The 6,627-nt window shown below is 41.2% G+C and overlaps 1 long non-coding RNA gene across 1 annotated transcript; it reads left to right on the forward strand.

Moving 5' to 3' along the window:
• The first annotated feature begins 204 nt into the window (after positions 1-204).
• Positions 205-2,836, forward strand: LOC136474095 (uncharacterized). The gene is made up of 3 exons (XR_010762843.1): positions 205-887; positions 1,408-1,734; positions 1,820-2,836. It is a non-coding gene; the product is annotated as an uncharacterized lncRNA (long non-coding RNA).
• Positions 2,837-6,627: the final 3,791 nt, after the last annotated feature.

The raw sequence follows: 6,627 nt of genomic DNA on the forward strand, positions 1-6,627 counted from the left end.
TGGCGTGCTGGGGAGCCCAGAGAACAGCCGCCCCTACAAATAGAACAGCAGGGGCGGCTGATGACACGAGCCGCCCTTGTAAATGAGTCTGATTTGTAGGGGCGGCTCAATCAGTAGCCGCCCCCGGTATTGCTATTTGTAGGGGCGGCTCAATCAGCAGCCGCCCCTACAAATCGTCCGATCTATAAAATAACACCAAAACCCTAATCCCACACCGACGCTTCCCAGCAGATCGGGCCATCTCCTATCAGCAGCCGCCTCCCGTCCCGTCCCCTCCCCTCTCAGCCACTCCTCTCAGCAGCCGCCTCCCGTAACCTCCCCTCTCGTCTTCCTCATCTCCCCCACGGGACAGATCCAGCGAAGGATCCGGCGCTCCTCGTTCGTGCGCCCCTCATGGTCGTAGATCGGGCCATCTCCTATCGCCGCGGCTTGTGGAGGCTGCGAGTCGCCATGGCCGGCCTCAGTCGTCTTCGACCAAGTCCCGTTCCTGGGGCCGGCCTCCACTCCGTTCCTCGTCAAGTCCAAGCCGGATGGACACGGGGCGTGACCCCAATCTGACCCTCGCCGCCGGCCTCCCGCACTCGCCCTCTCTTCCCCGAGGCTCGTTGGACGGCTGGGCATGGGAGGCAACTACTGGGGCGACGACCGCGCATGCTAAAGGCTAGCAGGAGGCCACACGCGGTGGCTACTGTGCGGATCTAGCCTGGCAGGATGCGGTAGCACCGCCGCGCTGGATCGTGGCGGTAGGCGGCGGCGGCCGTGCTGGCTTGTGCCGGGAGGCGGCGGCAGCCACACAGGCTCGGGCCCAAGAGGAGGTGCCGCATCTGCACTTCGTCTCTGGAGATCCCGACCCATTGACTGCTCATCCGTGCGCTTTGTCTCTGGAGGTATGCGTGTACTTATGCATCTTGATTCGTTAATCTATTAATTGTAGATAGTTGGGTGAGGAATCTCACCGCCCTGTGCAAACATGCAGTACATACATAGAAATTTTTGCTATATAAGTATCTTAGTTAGTCATACAAACCTACATGTTTCTATTTACATTGAAAATCGACAGGATATCTTACATGTATACATGTATATAGAGTGCTAGTGCCAGAGGTAACATGTTCTTGCTATGTAAACAGACTTACAGAGTGGTAGTGTATAATTTGAACTTGTTTTCTTCAACATGTTTTTCTGTTGTCTTTACAGAACCTGTATACAGAGTGCTAGTGCTCGATTATTCATAACATGCTCTGGCTAAGCACTTGGCCCTTATCAAGTAATTTTAGCAATGCCATTTCTTTCAGTGTATGTGTGAGTAGCACTATTGTTTCTGTTTCTTTTATTATTTTGGATTGGAATATGTTCCTCTTTATTGAAGTAGTTCTTTCTGTGTAACTAAAATTTGTTTTTTTGCAGGCGCAACTGCCTGAAATTCAGAAATTCAATATTCAAGTTGAACGACACCGCGCTACATGTAAGCTCTGCTTCCCCGCAAACTCTCCCAAATGAAAATAGAAGCTGTTGAAGAGCGAATGGAGAAGGCACTAGCAGAATCTGATAAAATAGAAGCTGAAAGTAAGGATGCTGATGCAGAAGATAACAAGGCAAGGAACTCTTTTATTAAATACTTATGACCTCATTGTTAGGTTTGAGTATCATCATGTGGAACACAGATTAAACTGCTCGTCAATATCACACGACGGATCGCTGGTTGTTGGTGGGTTTTCTGATTCGTCAGTGAAGGTCAGTCCATTCAGGTCAAATGTCGTATCTTCTTTTTCATGCTATTTTTATTTTTAGTTGGTAAAATGTCTTTGGTTTCCAACAGGTCTGGGATATGTCAAAGATTGGCCAACCAGCAAAAATGTGTAAGTTAGACACTTTCTTATTCCTTACCAATTCTCACTCTGTATCTTCATATTCTTAATGTTTGCTATGCTGAACTACATGCATAATTTTGCATCTAGTTTAGGCCAAGGTCATGTTTGACATAATGTTTTGAAAATTTAATCAGCTTATGTTAAAAACACAAAGTGCAATATATCATCTTAAAGTCAAAGTTGATTGTGTTTTTCAATTCTCGACTACACCCTCCGTTCCAAATTATGCAACAAGGATATCCTGTTATTTATGCAAAAAATCAATGGACATGATTTGGAACTTGAACAGGTTTGCTGAAACAACTTTCATTTTCATATTTGTCTTCAGTGATGTATTACTTGTTGGTTTTTCAATTTCTATTTTATTTAGCTATATGATGTATCTGACCAGGTCACTTGGTCGTTATTTCTTGTTTCTGGGACCTCTGTTTTCTTGGTTTGTTTGGACCATCAAATAGTTTCTTATAGTCAGATAACATGGAACCTATTTTTCATATTGACTTCAAAATAATATTAATATTATCATGATAATATTAGTGTTTCTTTCCTTTGCCTTAGTTTTCATACATCATCTGTCTGTATGTATAGCACAAAGTGAAGCCATTAAGATTTTTACATCCGGATTGTCAGTTGTTTGACCTTGAAAGTTGAAACAGTTTTGTTACCTTTCCATATTGTCTGTGATGTCATTTCTCAGAAGAAAGCCAATCTTTACAGTTTACAACATGAACCAGCAAAATGCACCTGCTTGTCCATCTCAGTGCTTATGTTATGCTGAAAGGTTGTTGCTAAGTCATTTGTCCCCTTACAGGCACAGTTTCTATCTGATGGATCCTCTGGTCCTGGAATGTGGATTCTTCAAGGTTTTAGCGCTATTGTATACTTTTTCAAGGTTTTTGACAAGATGTCACATTCTTCTTGCAGGTATCGTGGAAGATTCATATGCGCTCTCTGTTGCTTGCAAGCAAACATACATATCAAGGGAACCTTCGCTGCTACAGTAGACATTAGTCTTTTGATTCGAATGAGTTCAAACAGTTGTCTGTGCTTAACACATTATTATGTGTTAAGCTATCTACTTGTGTTCTCATTTAGTTTGACACTCGGTGTGTTTTGTTAAAGATTTTGTATGAACAAATTATATTTCGTTTTAATGGATGTCGATGCTTCCTTCATTATGTATTTGTCGTTTTGCGATTATTAATTTAAGCTACCAAACAAAGTGTCGCAACATGAATTATTAATATATTAATCTGGCGTTGCAATATATGATGGCACATATAACAACCACATTTAGTCGTGGCAATAGGTACGATAATCGTGGCAATAGAGAAACTATCTTTTGCAACTACAAAAAGATGACGGTGGCAATAGAGGAATCTACCTATAGCAACCAGATAGTTAGTAACGTGGCAATAGATGACCTGTCTGTAGCAACCAACCTAAGTAACGTGGCAATAGCCTATGCCATCTATAGCAACCATTCAGAAACGTGGCAATATACGACCTCTCTGTAGCAACCAACCTGAAGAGATGTTGCAATAACCTAAGCCACCTATAGCAACCATTTAGGCGACGTGGCAATAGAGAACCTCTATTGCAATGCTTTCTCTGCGTAGCAACAACCACGATTGCAACACCTGTGTTGCGTTGCGCTTGCATTGTGTTGCTACACGACCAGCGTGTCGCAATACGTATCGCTAGCAACGCCTAGTTCGTTGCAATTGATACTATTACCACACCCATAGTGGTTGCAATTGCTTTTGTTACAACACTCACCAGGTGTTGCAAAAGCGTCAAAAGTGTTGCAATAGAGGGGCTGTGTGTCGCAACTAAAATGTAACCCATTGCATTATGCTATTGCTACCCTTACAAGTGCAACGACATTTAACCAAAAAAAATTGGTAGCAAAATTACTATGGCTACCATTTTTGGGTCTTTTGCTACACTTTTTTGGCGTTGCAGTAGACTGAAAATCTTGTAGTGAATTATAGGTACTCCATTCATCCTGAAATATGAGGTATTGAAGCATTTAAAAATTTTCCTAAATTATGATATGTTTTAGGTGAATTAACTCACACAAAGCACCAATCACATGCATGCATGTCGTTAGTGTGTACCACTTGGTTCAAAATTGGTAAGCACGAGATCTATTGGTAGTTAAGGGAGAAACATGCATTATTTATTTTACCCCATAATCTATCCTAAAATTCTTAGGATGCCTTGTATTTTAGCATGGAGGGAGTACTTATTGCCAATAAGTAATCCAGCTAGCTAGGCCATGTGTTTAACTCAATTTACTTATTAACTTCGATAGAATTATAGTGTGTTGCTGCATCATATATTCGCACGACATTTTAAATGAATCTTAGAACTTGGATTTTGAACATATATATATATATATATATATACTAGGTAGCGTGCCCGTGCGTTGCTACGGGACAACTAAATCTTTTGTATTAAAAACACACGGATCGTACGATAAGATAACAATACTGTTAAATTAAATACCGATGTTAAAGTAACATTTAATTCAAAAAGCAAAGTTCGTGAAATTAACACAGTCACGGAGAGCGTGGCGTCGCGGGCTCACAAAATCTACTGTATAGACTTTTTCGTGATATGGCTAAGATAATATTTTATATCGGCAGAAAGAATTCTCCGATATCCATTTCTTTCATACGCCAATAAATCCATGAATAAGTTCCGCTGCATCTCCATATAATCCTGTACACACAGGTTCGAGTATATATGTAAATATTGGTGCCCGTCGCATGGATAATATTGCGTGTCTTAAAAATCTCTCATAAAATTTTAAAACAAAGTATGTTATACTCGCCGTATAAATATGTGTGGCTTTAGGACTATTCCACACAGACATATATTGTAGAATAAGGTATCCACTTGAGTGTTTGTTCCAAGATGTTGAATTAGGTGTTGTAATTCTTAATTTCGACATATTTTTCAGGTCAAGGCAACCAATGGTAACACTTTTCTTAGTGGTGCATAATTTTATGGTGCGCCTCTTGACTATATGAGTAAGGACAAGTTAGCACTGCAAAGGCTCAGAAAAACTGCTGAGAAGGCCAAGGTTGAGTTTTCCTCCACTATGCATACTAAAACCTATGTCCCCATTTATCATTGCCTATGCTTTTGATGCAAAGTAATTCAACATTACCATGATCAGATATAAGTTTGAGTCTCTTGTGAGCAATCTTATAGAGGGACTCTCATCCTTTATGTGATCTGCCTCAAGGATATTAGCAGGACGATGGACCCATGTTGGAATGTCGCACCAAAAAGTATCCACATTTTGTCCATGATTTATTTCCCATGGATACATGCGGGTACTATGATAACACTAACTACACCAAATAAAAGATTAGAGAGAATTTGCATTGCCTCCAGAAGAATTTATTTATTAAGTTCTTTGGACTCTACAGGTAGTTTTGAAATATCTGTTTGCATGTCTTACCTCGTATCCTAATTCAAAATTTTGTAGTTTAATTAGAATATGGGGAAAGGATTCAAAATGAACAGACCCAAGAGCAGTTTCAGCAAGAAACAACAAGCGAGGGCGATGGAACACGTGAGCATGAAACCAAATGAAAGAAGGAAAAAGTTGTCCCTTTTGCAAATGCAAAGAGGGAAAGTAATTAAATATAGGCAGATTTGGCAAGGTTCTCAGAAATGCAAAGAGGTTCATTTTATCTTAATTCTCTTTCCTTCTGTGTTAATTCTCTTTCCTTTTGCTCGTTGCCATGTATGCTGGTGCATGCAAACATGCAATGTGTATATGGATAGCATAATAATTTTCTACTTCCTATTTTACTATGATTCCTCTATCACATGACAGACAATATTCAATCAAGGAGAATCGCACCAAAGGACGCAGCATGCGGGAGATGTCGTGGGATCACAGGCGTGGGCAGACGAACGAACCAAAACAAATGTCGCACCAAAAAATATCCACACTTTGTTCTTTTTAATTGTAGGATATATATAAATAGATAGATAGATCACCCATCTAACATCTGCCTTTTTCTTCTACCTCCTATCATTATTCTTCTTTCATTTAGCGCAATATATAAGGTTGCTTGGTTCCTCTACCCAACATGCTCTGGATTGCCGTGTCCGGCGAGGATGTGAAGCTGAGCTGTGTGTTTCATAGCTTGCATGCTTGCCTCAAGGACTATACTGACGAGTTTTGCCTTGTTCGCATGGGAGGGCCGAATTGGCTCGCCCGGTTGGGCAAACTTCTTGCGCCCCATGCGGCGAGGCGGCTGGCAACCAGAAACCAAGCACGTCCTATGTTTCTCCACCCATGCCAACCAAAACCACTCCATACTTTTCCACGCCCTTGCTCCTCCTACTGTATAATCTACAAAGTCCAAGCCTACGTATGGCTTCAATCCGAATTCAAACTGTCAATGCTACTTGCCTCGCCCACAAGGAGGTAGAGAGTGTTAAAAATTTAGGCATTTTCATGGTCAATTTAATCCAGAAATATAACATCAGCAGGTTCGTGACAACATATATGTGCATGTGTAAATCACTAAAGAACTCACAGCATTAGACACCGCTGGCTCTGAGGTCGAGTGGCTTCGTGATCTCCTTATGGATTTACCGGTTGTTGAAAAACCCATACCGGCTATTTCTATGAACTGTGATAACCAGACTGTGATTACGAAGGTTAACAGTTCTAAGGATAACATGAAGTCCACAAGGCATGTTAAGAGACGACTAAAATCTGTCA

This window comes from Miscanthus floridulus, chromosome 8 (assembly GCF_019320115.1).
Source record: "Miscanthus floridulus cultivar M001 chromosome 8, ASM1932011v1, whole genome shotgun sequence".
NCBI lineage: Eukaryota > Viridiplantae > Streptophyta > Magnoliopsida > Poales > Poaceae > Miscanthus > Miscanthus floridulus.